Here is an 18,290-nt window from a genome sequence, read left to right as displayed (position 1 = left end):
TGCATGAAGCAAAATCTCTGTTTCTGTGTAGTTTATGATGATCAGTGCAGGAAAATAATCTTAAGTCTGAAGCTCTACTGATTTATTTGAAATGGTATGAGCAATATTCTCTGCTGAATAACACTGCTTCACTGGCAAATATGTCCCCCCCCTTTTAGTGAGGGAAGGATTTTAAGAACAGTCTTCTGCAAAGGTGGGTAGGTTCTGCCTCACCTGGGAGCAGCAAGGTGGAAGAAGGGAAACAAAGCACAAAGGTGCATGTTTAAAAATGTGACATACCAGGAAAGGAGTCTGGGATCATGGGCTGATAAGCAACAAGAAATAGAAATTAGGGAAGAAATGGGCTGTGAGAGGCCATGTCAGTGAAGAGAAGAATAAGGGGGATCAGTAGAGAAATGACCAAAGAGAAGTGACATAGCTGAAGTAACACCCTCTGCAGCAGTGTTCTAAATGCCTGTAAGGGAGGAAAGACTCTCTTTAACAAGGCAAGAAATAATAATACTGCTTGCGGAGAGTTTGGACAGATGCTTTAGCTCTGTGGAGTGAATAAATGTGGAGAGAATAGGGAGGGCTGGACAATAGGAATGTTACTTAGAACATAAATATAGGATTTGTAGTGTGATCATGGCAGCTTAGAAAGATTATGGCACAAAATGAAAGATTGTGATGAGATTTCTGGTAACTTTCTGCTTCTACAAGTTTTATAAGACAAAGGTGTTGATTCATCCTAAACCACAATGAAACATTTTTGTGTGTAACTAACTTCAGTGGTCTTCCTACATGCAGCCTAGGGACGTAAAGCCACAAGAACATGCCTAGTCATCTGTGTGCTATTTGGGCTGTGAAGTTTTACTTGAACAAGTCAGTCAGTTGATTTATTTCTCGTTTGTCTTTTGCATATTTATTGTTATCAAAGGCAATTACAAGATGTTTAAAAAGAAAGCTTCTCAAATGCCACTGCATCACCAGAGACTGGAACCAGAGTCTGAGAGCATTGTTTTTGTTTTTTTTTCTAAAAATGCACAAGCTAAACTGTCAGCTGCTGTATATCAGCTTAGGTCCCTGGAAGCAGTTTTACACCAAAGGAGAGTCTGGCTCTTCTTCCCTGCAGTTTGGTTGATTCCATCCTGTTTTCATTCAAGTGTGTGCTTCTGAGAGGATAAGCACTGAGCTGTAGTTCTTAAGGGCTGCAATCTCTTAAAATATAAAATAAATAACTGGCTTTGGGATAAACATTTTATTTCTGCCAGTGGCATAATGCTTGGGCTTGAAATGTTATCATTCAAAGGAAGTTTTATCTTGAAAAACTTTTCATGCTGTCTGGCACTGAACATCAACACAAGTAAGATCCTGAAGGTACTGAATCATCTGTAAAAAAATGAGAATTGAAAAGTAGCAAGGATTCAAACCTTTCCCTAAGCATTGCTTTGAGCAAAGGCAGTGTCAGGTCTTGCATATCTGTCATTAGAACGAGCTAATCTGAGACATTCATGCATCTGAGGCATGACTGTATGCTCTATCTGGCTCCATTTGTAATATTGCAAATCTGTACAAGCAGAAAGCATTTGGGATTTGCTGTGTTATCATTAGAATCCTCATTATGGGAGCAGAAGTGACCACTGCAGATAATGTTACGAAGCCGTTTCTACTCTAACATTTCAAATTTACTTGGTCAGAAGTGGGAAACTTTATGCCTTTTATGCTAAAGTTTTCATGCTTTAGCACTGCTGGAAATGTATTTGTTTATTTAATTTTACTTGAAAATGAAGAAAGAAATAGCAATGGTTTTGGAGAAGAGTAGAAGAAATATATATTTATTGTATGTGTACCTCTGAATAAAGTAGGTACCCTGAAATTGTCAGACTTCTCCAATAATTTGTTTCAAAAATGTTTATTGCCCTGACTCATTCTATTTCTCTACTTTTTGCTGACTTCCTTCTCCAGTTTTCCGTGGCCTGCACAATAGCTATAATTAATCAACTCCATAACTGCAGCCTTTGAAAATCCTTTGAAGAATACCTTTCAGGCCATGTTGCTGGGCTCTGTGACAGGGTGGTCAGAGCACATGTCTTCTGAGGTGAGTCTTCTCCTGGATGCATCCATAGGCTGAAAAAATCTTTCTATACAGAAGATTTTCAGTGAAGGGAGTAAATCTTCTGTCTTATTACCATATTTATTCATATAGTACATATTGTATCTGATCCGCTCTCATTTTGAAGTACTACTACTGCTTGACGTATCATCAGATAACCTGCACCCAAGATATCCTCCATTAAATCAGAGGAATGGACATAGGACAGATGAAGCCATGTACAGGACTGTAGTACAGGAAAGCCTACTTGGACAGAAGAAGTTAGCTTTAGGAAAACAGAGACAGGGTGTTCCTGGGAAAGAAAGGACTCTTGAGGTAACTTTTGTATTTTGAAAATGGAAACACAGGTGAAACAGAAATACAACATATTACTGCTGAATCACAGATTGGTTTTCATACATGTAAATTGAAGGCTATAGATGTGAAAATGAAGGGGAAAAGACAATTTTTAGGCAAGTACATTGGTATCTTAAAAGTAGCTTGATCCCTTCACCTTTTATTAGTCTTTTGCTATGATGCAACCATATATATGCAACCATTTAGTTACACTGAAATTCAGTCACTAGATCATTTAAATCAAATCAGGAATTTCCAACAAATGTTCACACTGGATAAAACACATCAAAAAGGACAAATAAAACAAGGCCAGCTGTGGACTATGGCAAGCACTGTTTATTTCCAGTACTGCCAATGAAATGCTTCCTGTCAGAGGAAAAAGGATAAAAGCAAACTGAGTCTGGATTATTCTGAGCTTTTTAGTTATTTTTCACAATTTTATCTCCTTAAAATAATGAGTCATTTTATTTTAGTGGTTTGGCTCATGTAGAATAATGGTTCAAATTAAGTTTCCAAATTATGCATTTAAAGGGAGGAAGATAGTAATTTAAATTCTTGTTGACTGCTAACAAATTATTTAATAAGGATAACCAGAGTTTAGCTGTGTATATTACATAGTTGTTGCATGATTTAAGACCCTGTGGGGTGACTTTCCAAGTGTTTTGCTTTGATAGCAACCAAAAAGTTCAAATTCTCACTCATATTATATGAACACCTTAAGCTGTTTTAAGGATTTTAAAATTGTCAAAAGCATCTTGTAAGAGTTCTTTCTTACCATGTATTATACTGAAGTCTGTAGTCCTTATATCACTGTAATACCTGAGCATCTTCCAGAACTGCATTAATGACTTGTTGAACATCTGCTGTGTGTAGTTTTCTTTGCTATTCCTGCTGTTGTTCAGCTGGAAAGTAAATAGTAAATCTTACCTTTTTGTAGTCTCCAGGTTCTTATAATGTTGCAATTGCTATGGCAGCTGAAAGCCTTAGAGGCTGGACTTAGAGGATAGTGGCTTGACATTTTAGGCTAATCTCAGTTTATTTTTGGTGGGATTCATGTTGTATAAGCCCTACTAACAAGGCAGCTGTGTGCTGGCTCAAGATTTGCCCAGCCATCAGACGCCGTACGTTGCCTTCACTGTGAGGAACTGCAGTGTTAGGTAGGAACTATGCCTTGATGTTTGACCCAACCTTCAAGGTGGCAGTGGGCAGTCTAGCTGGGCTGTATATTCAGGAGATGGTTGGTATGAGTAATTTGAGTTAGGTTTTAATGTCACTTCTTATCTCCAGATGTAAAAAATTTTGTACTGATACCATGTTCTTTTGATTACAAATTAGGATGTGCGATGTTGGATCCTGAAAAGCTTTTAATAGAGGAGGTTAAACTTCCTATCTAAGAGATGGGAAGGGAAGGAATAAATTTTCTTCATATTTCTTGAACTTTATTGCTGAGGTGGTAGAGTGGTTTCTGTTATGAACGAGATGACCTTAAGGACAGGTCTCATTTATAGCCATACTATCTAACCCCAAAGGATCTTTGAAAGATGGAGTGTCCAACTGTGCCAGTCAGTGGTAAATGTTATAAGGACAGTAATGCCACACCTGGCCAGCTGTTCCCACTCAGAGCCAGCTGTGGAATCTCTTGTGCTGGGGGAGTCCTTATCGCCTAATTAGGATGACTTTAAGAGGAAAACTGTAAGAATGACCTAGCTCCCAGGACCTAGCTTTGTGTGGGTATTCAGAGAGATGGAGGTAAATCAGGTCTTGGAGAAAACCGAACTGATGAAAGCCTAAGAAAACCCTGGCTTTTGCCTCAGAAGATTCTGTTCAAGGTATTAGCTTTCTCTACTGCCTATCATTATCCTTTACAGAGGAGACTGGAATTAGTACCTATATAATCCAAGCGATAAGCTGTCAATTTTTGCTATCTGTGGTACTCTTTGGGAATGTAATTACAGGCTAGGCTTCTTTTGCTCCATGTGTTAAAAAGAAAGAAACTATTGGGGTCTGGTTTGCTTATTTTATTCTTTGTGTGGTCATAACATTTGTACAAGCAATACTGAACTGCTATTTCTTACATTTCTACCACATATACAAGATACTTTTGAAGCATATCCAGAAGATTGTGTGAAGAATTCTTAAAGCACATTTGTGAATGAATGTTTCAGAGCAAAAGTCAACTTTTTCTCTTTCACAGTGTTTGCCTTTCAAAATGGCTTCTTTTTTTGCATATCAAAAATAACATAAATCTTTGCAATCTTTCAGTAGGATTAATTAGTTTAATGGGTCGGGTGGTATGAATGATTGTATCAGGTGGAATATAAGTGTTATTTGTCTAGAAGGCAGGTGATGATCGTCATAGGATCACAGAATAATTCAGGTTGCAAGGGACCTCAGGAGACCTGTAGTCCAACCTGTTGCTCAAAGCAGAGCCACCTATGTGGTCAGATCAGATTACTCACTCTGCTTAAATACCTTCATGAAAACAACTTGGACAGGCTTAAATTTTTTTTTTTAACTTTTTAGAAATGTTGGATTTACTGCAAAAGGAGGAATATTCAAAAAGATTTCATGGGAATCTGTGACCTAACTTGAAAACTTTTTAATGAGCATTTGTGTGTCTGACATTTATTCAGTTCTTGGTATGGACAGAGTTAAGTGCTGCTATTGGAATGAAGGATATATTTTAGTAATTAATCCCTGATGTATGGGAAAGAATTTAACACTTAATATTGGCAGAGTTTTGACATCTGAAAGAAAATCAGTTTTGAAGTGGCCAGTGTGGAAGCAAAGTCTGTTAGAAAGGGTATATATGATGCTGATAATAATTCTAGTGATAAACTTGATGTCATGTGTACATCATCAAATTAGAAAAAAAACACTGCAAAATTGAAATTTAGTCTGTTGAAAGTTTGAAAAGAATTTCAGAGTCATTCTGACTCCAAAGCATCATACAATGTTTTTCATTCCTGAAATATTTTTGTCCTCCATACTGCTGTGTGAAAAATCCCGTGCCTCAGATCACAGATGTTAGCACCTGACTAAGAGTGGACTGAAGCACTCCTGCAGCATATGAGTTAAAGAAAGCAGGGAGCAATTCAAACTGTTAACTATCCAGGGGTGCTGGACAGAGCATCCCTAGGCAGTTAATGGAGGGAGCTGGAATGTCACATAAGTTCACTGAAATTAAGTTTGTTATGTATAATAGATGATATGAACACAGATCCAATTTTTTTTCTTTCTTTGGGTTGTTTTTTTTTTTTTTTCATTGCAAGCCACTGTCCAGCAACTGTGGTGGTAGGAAACTTAAATTGCTGTTGTGCTCCTGAAGTCAGCCCTCAATAACATGATGGCAGAATTACAAGTGAGTTTCTGTGCCAGATGGGACCTAACTGAACATATAATTGAAACAGTGAGACCACCTGGATACACAATGCTGTCAACTATAAAAAAGGTTACTCCTAATAGTTACTGGTATAAACAAACCAAACAACTTTTACAGGCAGCAAGGTGGGTGTTAAGGAGAGTTTTATTCCTTTAAAACCTGTGTAAATTCTAGTTGTGGCTGTAGATTAATGCTTCCTCTGGAAAGATGATTTAGTGGGATCCTGGCGTGGCTTTTGATTCTCCATTTACCCAAACACCACCCAGTTGCCATGACATAGCTTTCATTTTCTCTTGTGATTTGAAGAAGTTGCGCATAATCCACCTCTTATTAATAAACCAGTCCTCTGAGGTACCAAATACTCTCATTTCCCATTCATTTCATATTTTACAGGGCCCTAAAAGTTGATGTAAAGGAAATACATTTTGGAACACCTATGTAGGTATTATGATCTTTTTTTTTTTAAGTAGATAAATTGGGCCCATAAGGCTTATTGTGATTAAAAGCTTCACTGCTTATGGTGAAATTCTAGAGCTACCCATATTGCTGTTATTAGCATATAAATGCTCTTATCTGCCAGAGTTGGACATAATCATGAAATATGCCATCATTCCAGGATGAAGTTGGGAGCTGCCTGGGGTCCCATAACATTATGAGAATGAAGTAGCAATACTGTTGTCATGGTTGAAGAAACACATTCATTACCAGCCCCTCTTTTTTGAAACTGGTAATTTTACAGGAAAAAAAAGCTTACATGTTAGGTAAAATTTCTGAGACTTATTTTAATGTCAGAGGAGACTTTTTTTTTCCAGTATGGTGACTTTAATACCGTTACTTATTGTCATTTTTTGAGTAGCAAGAAAAGCTGTTTTAGCTTTAATTAATCCAGATTCTTTGCATACACAAGGAAAACAAATAGCTTCTTAATAGTCAAATTGTTAGGGATTTAATCTACATATAAAACAAGCACCTCTGGAAAACTTTAAGAAATTTATGCCGTATTTTCACTATGTGGCCAGTTTTTCTGTGGAGCTTTTTAGGATCCATTTTCTTCTAATTTGCTCCTTATTTGTGCAGTTTTGACTGCTGCTGCACAAAGACCTCTGGCTGGGATCATCTACAGGGCTTTGCAGGGAGTCAGAAGCTGAAGTGGTCTTTCAGCCTACTTCTTTGTGATTATGTGGAACATAGCTAAGAACATCCTTGATGGAGTTTTTCTGTGGACCTAGAAAAAGGCAAAATAGGACAAGTATCCTTCCACATAGATTCATTTTCCAGAACCGTTGGGTGGGTTTACATTCTGCCCATAGTATTGCAATATTCAGGCCTTATAAGGAGATCTAAACTCCACTAATGTATCTAAAAAGTTAGATGAAAAAATCCGGATCAGATAAACTAAAATGTTACTTAAACTGCAAGTTTCTTTGAATTTCTTATAGTTAGAATAAAACCTTTTACTATGGATATTTTTGTTGTCACCAAAGGCCATGACAGAGGCTATTTTTGCAGGACATGTAGCCTATGTAAAACTTCAACAGAAATCTTAGAAGAGAGTCTGATCATGCAAGGTTTCCAGCTCAGTTTGCAGACTAGTAGATAAAACTGGCTATACAACAGATAAGCATCCAACCTTTGAATCCTTATCTAAGATGAACCTTTTGAGGTTCTGTCCTCACCACTTTTCTAAGGGGTATAGATGGTATCAGTTCCATCCGTTCCCAGTCCCAGATCAATCAATATCGAGCCTAGGTTTATTTTCAACAGTTTGTGGAGGATCCCTTGATAGTATGTATCCTGTTCATTCTTTTTGACCCATGCTATTGAGATTGAATCCATATGTTTATTAATTCCACAAGAAATCTGCCTGAAATCTAAGGTGAGTAATTTATGAGCTCTGGTTATATTATGGGAACCTTTCTGTAAGAAAATACAGTATTATAAAAAAAAATTGCTCACATCTTAATCATAAATTATTTCATACCTAATTGCAAACAGACAGTCTGAATAATTGTCTTCATTGAGAGCTGTTTGACACTGAGAATATAATGCCTTATTTTATAAACTTTTTAATGTGCAGCCTATAAATATGTCACAGCTAAGGAGTACTGCATCTTTAAGTATATTAAATGCAGTCTTGTGTAACCAAACATAATAGGTTTTTTAAATGAATTATAACTGAAGTATTTAACAAACAACTTTTTAAACTTTCTACATGTGTAAAGCTTCTTTAAACTGACCAATTCAAATTAAATATCTGAAAAGAAACATTGTATTTGGCAGTATTGAAACAAATTAGTATGATTCTTGTCTCATGTACATTTAAGAGCAATAAGAGTTTCAGGGAACATGGGTTTAATTAATTCCTTTAAAAAGCACCTGTTAATGGGTTTTAGAGCAATACCAAAGTCAAAGAAATGGGATAAATGAGAATGCATATGCTTTATTTCAGTGAAGGTCATGCTGACACCTTTATAGCTGCTTAAGGTCTGAACCTGATATACATTGTACTAACTTGCAGTAGGCTTCATTTTTAACAATCATTCTCTTCTTTTATATTGAAAATAATCTAATTGAAAACGTCATCTTGAGTTGGTCTGCATTCGTTAATAGTGTCTCTTTTTGAGGGGATGGAATTTCATATAGAAGATACAGGTGACATAAGCCATGTAGGAAACTTCAAAGATACTAATCCAAACAGCAGGAGAACTGTGGAGGGGCTAAGGGGATAGAAAGGAAGGCAATAAGAGACAGAAATGATAAATTAAATGAGGGGAAAAAAAGCGTCCTGTACTCCGAGTACTAACAACTCAGGGTAAATGATGTATTCAAATACATTCTGCTTTAAGTGCTCAACCATGATTTCATCTCTAGTCTTTTTTTTTTTAGGAAGACAACTGGCCTTCGTTCAAGTTGCATTGTTTCAGTTGTTAATTATGGCTCATTTCCAATCTAAATTTGCCAAACTTCAGTATCCTGTCCTGTGCCCCCCTGCCCAGGCCTGCCCCCCCTCCCCCAGTTATAAAACAGCAGTTCTGGTAGCAGAGTCCCTGTTTTGTTGCTTCATATGTATGTAAAACACTGTGAAAAACTTTCACAACTGGCATTAGGTTTTATTCCTGCTCTTGAATCATACCTGCAGCAGATGTGTGCAGTTGCCAAACCTGCTAAATAGAGAAATGACGTATAGGCAAAATATTGTGCATACCCAGACTAATATAATTCCACAAAAAATAGTGACTTAATATGTTAAAATAATCCATTTATATGCTTATAGTTGTGCCTTTCCTGAATAATTATGTAACCAGATTTGGACTACAATTCAGAGGCAAATGGTAAATTTCAGTTTTATCAAAACTTTATTTGCTAATTACAGTTACATTTGATTAATACTTAGGAGGAAAAAAAGGAAATTCCTGAAAACATTGAAACATATCATCTTTGCATACTTGAAAGGATATTTTGCTTTGGAAATGCAAGCTTTTTTTTTTGCCATTTTTCTACCACAAAATTCCTGAACTTTTCATTTTGAAGTTGAAACAATTTTTCATTTAAAAATGTGATAAGATAGAAAAAGAAGGTGAAATAAAAGTATCAAGTGAAACAACTCTTTGGTTTGAGTTAAATAGATATGACATAGACTGGTGTTTTCTGTGATTGTTTTTCTTTTTTTCCAGCATTGTTGAAAAACTTTAAATTCTGTTTCAATTGACTTGCCAGAAAATGCTGGAGAGGTTATTCTGAAAGAAAGAAAAATCAAAATCAAACCCCATTAATCACTGTACATGGTGTCTACAATGTCTATGCTGTAATTCTCTTTCTCCTTTTTGTTTTATTGCATGAAAATTTAGGCCTCCATCCATTAAACCTCTTAAATATACATGGGGCTTAGTAAGATATTTGCTTTAAGAAAGTGCTGTGACCTTAGAGTGCACCCAGAGTTCTACGTTTCATTATGAAGACTTTCAGAAGGGGGGGAGTAAATTAGATAGATTGATAAACCCAAATGTAGGTTACTTAAGAGTCCAGTTGATTTTGTCAGATGTGTTGAGCACCTGGTAGCTTCTGGGAAGTCAGAGCTATGTTTGTAAAACCACTGTCAGTAGCTAAAGCTGAGGCAGCCTTGTTTACAAACCAAACCAAAACAAACCTCCTACCTTAGCTTTTCCTCTGTGCTTTTGTGACACAGCCTACCATCATTGGGCATTGAAATAAAGATTAATTTTATAATTATATACAGTAAATAACACATTGAAGGAAATCAGCATACGTGCACCTTCCTTCCTGAGCCCTGCAATTCTGCTGTTGTAAGAAGTGTTAATGGATTATGGCAAACTAGGTGTGGTGGTTAGTTTCTTTAGCCAACAGTTTTTCTGTTTTTTCCCCAAAATACTAAACCCAGAGAGGGAATATTTTATCTGCTTGCATCTCACTTTTTAGCCTCTGAGATTTCTGGGTTAGGTAAATGGAAAATGAGAAAGTCTAGTGGTGGACACACAGCTGGACTGGGCTGCTATGACAAAAGACAGTTGCGATTCTGAATTCCTTATGCCTGGATGAAGCTGAAAGAAAATGGTGCTGGCTAACGTCTGGTGCCAGATGGCTTCCTTCCTGTTTCAAACAAGAGCTCAGATGCTAGGCCACACATTAAAATGATACTTCTGGTTATGTTCAGTTTGGGGTTCACATGGCAGTGTTCTTTAATGCATGTCCACTATTATATTTTTCTTTATTTCCATGAAAACTTGTTTCTCTTTAGTTGCAAAAGGGTCACGTCCAGTAAGGCATTATAGCATTCAAATTCCATTGCTGTCATGGGATGTTTTAAATTACTTCTTATTTCATAACTTCTTGAATCATCTATGTGCAAAAGAATGTCCCTTTTAAAACATTTGAACTGGAAAGATCAGAGGTACAGCCTGAATCTTTACAACATAAATTAAGCAGTGTGATCCAGCAGCTGCACTGAATTCAATTGACTTTGGTGGTGGTCTTCCTGGAAGTGATTAGCAAATTGGTTATGGTAATTGGAGGTAAAGAGGCAAATACTCAATTTCCCCTGTGCCTCCAAAGGGCTGTGGAATACAGCCAGGCAGTTGCCTGCGTTGTTTATCTGTCTGCCTGCCTCCTTTGAAATATTAAGTCATAGCAGCAAAGAGAATTAGAAATACATTCTTTCTAGATTATGTTCAGAATTTCCCTTTGTCCCACTTTTGTTTGCATAAAAGACATAATATCCATAAACATCACATTCTACCAAATACTAATTCTCTTGTAAGGCCACTGTATATTTCACATATCTGTACTGAAAGAGAAAAAGATTCAGAGCAGTAGTCATCTTGCCCTGATCTTTCTTATGTCAGCATTCAGCATTGGAGATGTCAAGGCAAGATAAACCATATGTTATAGGCTATAGTAGAAGCAAATTAAACATGTGTTCAGGATAAGGTTTTTCAAGGAAGAGAGTACCGGCTGTGTTCTGACTTCACAAAAATTCTATTTTAGCATTGAATATACTATACTTTCAGACATAATACAGGTACTCTCCTGTTAACATTAAATATCAATGGCATTTTTCTCCTACAATCTGGTGCCTAATTTTATAGTATCGCGTCTCTTTTCTGCCTATAATATCAGGCCTATTTAAGTAAGTGGATGCTTCCAAATGAAACTAGTTTGTGGTGGTGTTTTCCAAACTCTTGTAATAATCAGTTTCATGTCCACCTCTGTAAGCAACAGTGAAACCCACTTCCATGACTGACACCACCTTGGGCTTATAAATATATTGACTAATCTGAGATCAACTGGAGTAGAAATTCAAAAAATGAAACCTGTAAGCTGGAAAGTAAGATTCAGGAAAAACTGAGGTTGCTAAATGAAATAACTGGTAATGGGGATCTCTTTTTAGATGTCTCCTTTTTTGAATTCTGCTTGCATTGATACACAGAACTGGATGCGGCTGATAAGCTCCATCTTTGAAAACAGAGGGACCAAGTTCTCCTATAGCCCCTTAAGAGCTTGGCATACAAAATGAGCTCAGCACACACTGACAAGGAGCAAACTTCTAGAAACAAAAGTAGAACAGTCTAGGGTGTGAGAAATGCAGGGTCAAAAGTCTCCTTAGCAGGCAGTGAATTCAAATCTACCACCTCTGAGAATACTACAGTTACCAAACTAGGCTGAGAAGAAAAACAGGAAAGCACTATCCCTTCTCTGGAAAGTGTTTCACTCTGTGACAAGGGACTCAGGCAAAGGATTATCACTGGAGCAGAGAAAACACAAAAACCTGTGCACTGAGACTTGCTCATTCACTGGAAGAGGTTCAGATGAGTTCGTCCCAGCACTGCTTATGGATTTTACTTAACGTAGAATATTTGTATACACCAGTTCTGTAAAAGATGTGGTAATTGAGATGTGAGCAATTTTAACATTTTCTGTTGATGACTTTTGGAGCTTTTTGGGCTGCTGACCCAAGGTGCCTCACTGTCCCTGTATATTCAGTGTCATACGTGCTACAGAGTGGCCCAGTCACCTACAAAACGGTCTTTGTAGTAGTTACAGAAGGTGCCTACGATCTTTACTGATTCTTGCTCCATGTGATATACCCATGTATTTTTGGAGAGGTAGGTCCTGGAATCTAAATGAATGCAAGCATCTTTTGTCTATATGGCAGAGAGGTTGACAATTATTATATGGGAGAAGAAAAAGAGAATATTAGAGAAGTGTTGCCTGTTGTAAAAGCCTTTTGTCAGGGTTCTCAGAACTTGTCTTTATTTTGATTGTTTTGAAGCCCCAGCTGGGAATACAAAAGAGGAATATACTTGCTGCTTTGTAAGCTGCATCCCAAGTAGATCTGAAGGCAAGGGTAAAGAGCTGGTGGATGTAGGTAAGCAATGTTTATTAGGAAGCCAAAATTAACTTTAATTTATTCATAAATGGGTCTATAAATTACCACTGCTATATACTGTACTTTCTCATATATGCCTCAGGTGATCTCAGGCAGTGATTTAAACCATTGAAGGTTTAACAGAAGAGAAAATCAAAAGGTATTGATTGATTTCTCCTTGTGTGCCTAGACAGAAACGTCCTTGCTTGTTCATACTGTTTTTTGAATATAAGGTACCACGGTTTGTAATGCACTGGAAATAAAATTAAAGCTTCTCAGATGGTACAATTGTTTGGTACAAAACTGTACCAATTTGTACCAATTGCTTTGTACAAAACTGTAGCATACTATTAAGTTTCTCTATAAACAGGAAAAAATATACTTTTTTATGTATTAGCTGTTCTAGAAGTGCCACATGTTTTAGAAACAGCTAGTATACATTTATTTTAACCAACAGCCATGTGTATCCAGCTAAAATTTGCCTGCAAAGTAACTGCATATACTGCAAATGATCCTGCATCATTTTTTACTGTTCCAAAAAGGAAAATGGAAGAACTGTTTGCGCTGAAGCACATCCAGTTGGACTGAACCTTTTGCAATGACAAGGATTTCAGCAACATCCATTTAGACCCTACCTCATAGTCTCTGAGATTTTTGCAGTTGTTTATAGCTGGAAATAAATCTACTGGATGGAAACTCGGCTTAAGTGCGTCTAGGCAAAACACGCCTCCTAAATTGCTAAATTTTCTAAAGTCATCGATGCATGATGTATCTATCTGCTATGGAAGTGAAAGTGTCAGTGACTTCTTAATCGCTGATTTAAATGGGATTCATTTCAAAATGGCATTCATGCTGTAGGTGCAGTGAGAGGGAGAAGCAGGAGCAAAGAGTGTAACGTATTTTGGAAGTCAGACTAAGTGACTGTATGGCTAAAAGAGCTGTAGGCTACCAATTACATTTTTGCTTTGAAAATCTTATGGCCACTGTTAGGATACAAAAGTGCTTCTTTTAATTTAGGAGAATAGGGACTGTGGAAACAGAACTACTCCATGAATCAAAAATATAACTAGAGTGTTTTGTAACCTATTTGAATCCCTAATATGCATAGTCTTTTCAGGCTGCCCTTGTTGGTTCTGATGATCATTTAAAAACATGCCATGCTGAGACCCACATAAGTCGGTAAGCGGAATTTGATGAGACAAAGTGCTTGCCAACCCTTCAATAGTGTAGTTAGTGACTCATAGTTTTGATTAAAGCTGATTTACTTTCTTTGGACTGATGCAAATATGCATTTAAGAGGCTTGATTAGAAGCATTGGGATTTCATCTCTAGGTGAAACTACTGCTGAAGATTAAGAAATCTAAGGGGCACATGGGGCTTGCGTTTCATTGTGGAATAAGCAAAACGAAATGTGTAAAACAGATGGGGTGTGTAAAAGTTAAGCAGTGCAGCACCTAACTTTTGAGCATCTGGCTCCCTGAAAAGCAAGAATGCCAAGTTACACTTTTCTGAGTGCTAAATGTTACTATAAACAGGATTTAAATTGGGCAGTGGAAAGCACATAGATCTGTCCAACTGGGAAACAGTGAAGAGAGGAGTCTGTCTAAAATTCTCTGCTTCTCTGGACTAGAGAGTTCTCATTTACAGCCGCCAAAGAATCCACCAGCACCAAATCCTTCCTTGAAACGAAGTGGTTACAATTGGTTTTGACCGACTTGTTTTTTAAATATCAGCTGTAAGGATTGAGCTCATCTTCTACATCCTGCCCAAATACCTATGCTAGTGAAAAGCAGGTGACTCACATGAAAGGTCTTTGTTAACTTACAGGTTCAAATTGATACTTCTCACCTCTGGATTCTGCATTCCTTCTGTGTACTGTGGGACTCAAAAGTTAAGGGCTGCAGTGCCTAATTTGTAGGTGTTGAAATCATCTAATGACTTCAGTTCTGAGTCCAGTCTCCATACTGTAAGGGTCTCCTCATGAAGGTCATCACACCATCTTCCTTTTAAAGTGAATGCTGTTGCAGCTACCCAACACCTTGCCTGATCAACACTCAGCTACTCTGTGCACTTTCTCATGATGTTTTGCTTCTGTTGTCAAACATAAATCTCAAATGATGTACTAACAGAGGAGATATGTTTTCTGTCACAGTTCTGCTAACCTTTCATTACATTTCTAGACACAGGAGATGTTTTTATTTCTTTGGTTTCTGGCAAATTGTTATGTTAGACCCCTCAGCAATACACAAAAAGACATCTCCAAGTCCAGTATTGTAACTGATAACTTATTTTGTTACTGTCAATTTGCTCGGACTCTGGATCCCACTGAACACCACACACACTTTTTTGAAGTGTACTATGTTGGTATTCATGCATTCTGGGAAAATGCCTCAGTGCTCAGATGGGGTACTCTGAAGAGCTGCCACAGACAGCAGCATCAGCAGACGGTGCTGCAGTGCCCATCTGCAAGAGAGGTTAGGGAAAGGCTGGCTGATTCAGACTCACAGGCTGATAAAGGAAAGATTCCCAAAGCTGTTCTGTGCCTTGTACAAGGAATGAGTATGAGATTACAGGGTGGGTCCAAGAAGGAACAAGAACATAATATGTATTTCTAAATCAAAGTGAAATATTATACTGGAAATCCCTTAGGTAGCTCTCACTGAGCTATTATGTCTATGTAGTATAAATTAGTGTGTAGCTGTGTTATTTTTGGAAAGGCACTGTGCTGAAACCTCCACTTGTTAATAGGGCTAATAACGTCAGGAGCAGTGTAGTAGTAATGTGTGTTTCCAGCTCCAGAGAGATCTTGGTCAGCAGCTGGAAAGGAATAAGGCCAGGAATGGTAGCCACAGGGCAAGCAGTTTGGGAAACACTAACCTAGAGGTTTGCTTACTGAGAAAAGCCCAATAGAAATAGACAAATTCCGCACTATGAAAAATGTTAAAGCTATTGCACTGAAGGAAGACCACATACTAGCTTGGATTTGATTGCTGTGATTCATTCATAATCAAATAATAGCTGAGCAGTGAATGGGTGCAACTCATCTTTAGAACATACGGTATCATTCTGCAGCAAATTAACAGGTATGTGTTAGACAGTATTTAACCTATGTAAATGTGCAAGTTCACATCTTCCATATGCCAAAATCTTCTTTTATTTTCCCCCTCTCTGTATCTTCTAGATAACAAATAGCTTGGATTTAGTCCTTCAGATAAAAGTCAAATACTTTTAATTTAATCCTACATTAGATCTACCCATCAGTTGAGTCCTCTGTTTGTACTGCTGTGGAAGGCGAAGAGATGAGATGAACTTCCAAGGTCTTGTTTAATCTAGCTCCCTAATAAATCAGTGCTAAAATCTAACGTGCATCTATGGATATTAGGGGAGCTCTCGTTTCTTTCTGATACATATCAGAATAAGTATCAGAATGTCATTATTGTTTTGACATTTTAAAACAAAACCAAGAAAATCTTGAAGAAATGAAAGTGTTCAGCAAACAAAAGAGAGACCAAAATGGTTGAAAAAAGGAAATGCTTTTGGTAGAACTGTGTTATGAAAATATTTTGAGCTCAACCCCCCGTGTGTCCTACAGAACAATGGAGAAAAGAGAAAAGGAAAATAAATCAGGAAAATAGAAACTTAGGGTTTAAACTGATAGAAACATCTAGGGTCTAATTCTGTGCCTGTTGAAACAGTCAATTATGCTGTTATTGCATAGGTAAGGGCTGTAGGGTTTTTGCCATGACTGACTAGAGTGCAGTAATTAGGTGTGTTGTTGGTGTTGCAGTGCCAGTAAGCCATTGCTCACTGCCATTTGAGTATAGCAAGGCCTTTATAGCAACAAATTAAATAATTAACCGGTATGGAAAATGTCATTATGGGAACCAGCACACGGATTTCTGGTTTCTCTCTTAGTGCATAGCACAAAGTTTCTTTTAAATATACAGCAACATAAAGTAATGAAAGGAATATTGCTGTCTCATGTCATGTAGCTTTGGGAAACATAGCATGTTCTGTGAACAGGGAAAATGCAGTTCAGGGCCTGACTGACTAGGAAAAGTCACAGTGCATGCTTTGAACAGAAAGCAAGGGCTGGTCTATTAAGATCACATTAAATGGCTCACAAACTTCCAATTTTCACAAAAATTGACAAAGCTTGCCTGTTGATTTATTATTCATATACAGAGTGCTGCTTCTTCAAGAAGATTGTAAATACAATTTCTCCAGCCCAATCAGCCTCTCTGGGTCCCTGATGAAGTGATAAACACAATAGAATTCAGGAGGATTAAGGGATGAGGTGGAAAATGAAAGCTGAGCTGTGTTTCTGTATGTTGCCTTGCGTGAAACAGCCGCAGAGAGATAAGAGCGAAGTAGTATGAAAATATCTGCATAAACCCCCTTGTAATGGAAGCCTGGGGCTCCGTCAGAGCTCTCTTTCCAGGGTGAGTGATTCAGATTCTTGGTTACATAGATTTGGAAGGTTAATCCTTTCTTAAAGAATTCTTCCACTTATATTTATTTAGAGAGTATGATCACTACATATTGAAAAAGATACGAAAATCCTCTTCAGATTGGGCTACTGATATCTCTGGAATTCTTAGGACTATTACTTTTATATGTATTAACTCTCTGGTGTTAATATAGCTCTTGACTGAAAAATTTTAATGCGTGTAGGAAGATGATTTAGCTGGGACAGGAACAGACCTGGGGATCAGGACCATCTGCTTCTCTGTTCAGCTCCCTGTGTACTTATTGTGTGATTTTGTCATGTTAGCTATATGCATCTCTGTTTATCCATGTGTAAAATGGGCATACTATATTTCAGGGGTTTAGTGAGACTAAATTATGCTGAACAATCTTTTCAGATGAAGGGCCGTCAAAATAACTGTAACCAGTTTTATCAAGCAGCTTTGATTGTCGATGATCTGGTTGCTTGGTTTCATAACTGACCCGAGATGAAATTTGAAGCACTGTTGGGCTGAGGCTCTGTTGTATTGTCATTACGGCTTTATAGTATGGTTTGCAAAGTCTGGAAAATGTCTGCAATTGATAATCTGAGAGACAGTTGTTTGTGGAAAGGTATTTGATTTAAGTACTACATCCATATTATATTAATTTTTCCATCAGAGTGTCATAACTGCAGGATGAAGAGTTTTGAAAGCATTGATCTATTTCTAAGTTTACCAAGCCTCTGACAAAATCCCAGCAAATATTCCCTTTGGTCTCTCCAGTGATGCCTATCATATTGGATTTCAAGATGCTGTAGTTGCTTTGTAGCCTGAATTAAGGGCCCATTTCAGCCTTAGCAAGTAAATGTTGCAATCTAGAAGGAAGAGCATGGATCGTAGGAGAGAGGGAGGTCCTGGGCAGTGAGACTGTTAGCTGGGAAGCTTGAAACATCTTTAGAAAAGGAACTTTCTGTTAAACAGCCTGGGGAATCTGTCCTGAGTACATCTCCTCCTCAGGTTTCACTGCAGTACAACATCCAGTTTACTTTGCAGGTGTTAGTAACAAGGAAACAATAACATGCTGACAGGAAACTGATCTCTTATTACCACTGTCTTGTTCCTCACAAGCAGAGAAATATCCCTGAATAA

Source organism: Ciconia boyciana, chromosome 6 (genome assembly GCF_034638445.1).
Source record: "Ciconia boyciana chromosome 6, ASM3463844v1, whole genome shotgun sequence".
In the NCBI taxonomy this organism is placed as follows: Eukaryota; Metazoa; Chordata; class Aves; order Ciconiiformes; family Ciconiidae; genus Ciconia; species Ciconia boyciana.
This window is presented reverse-complemented; position numbering follows the sequence as displayed.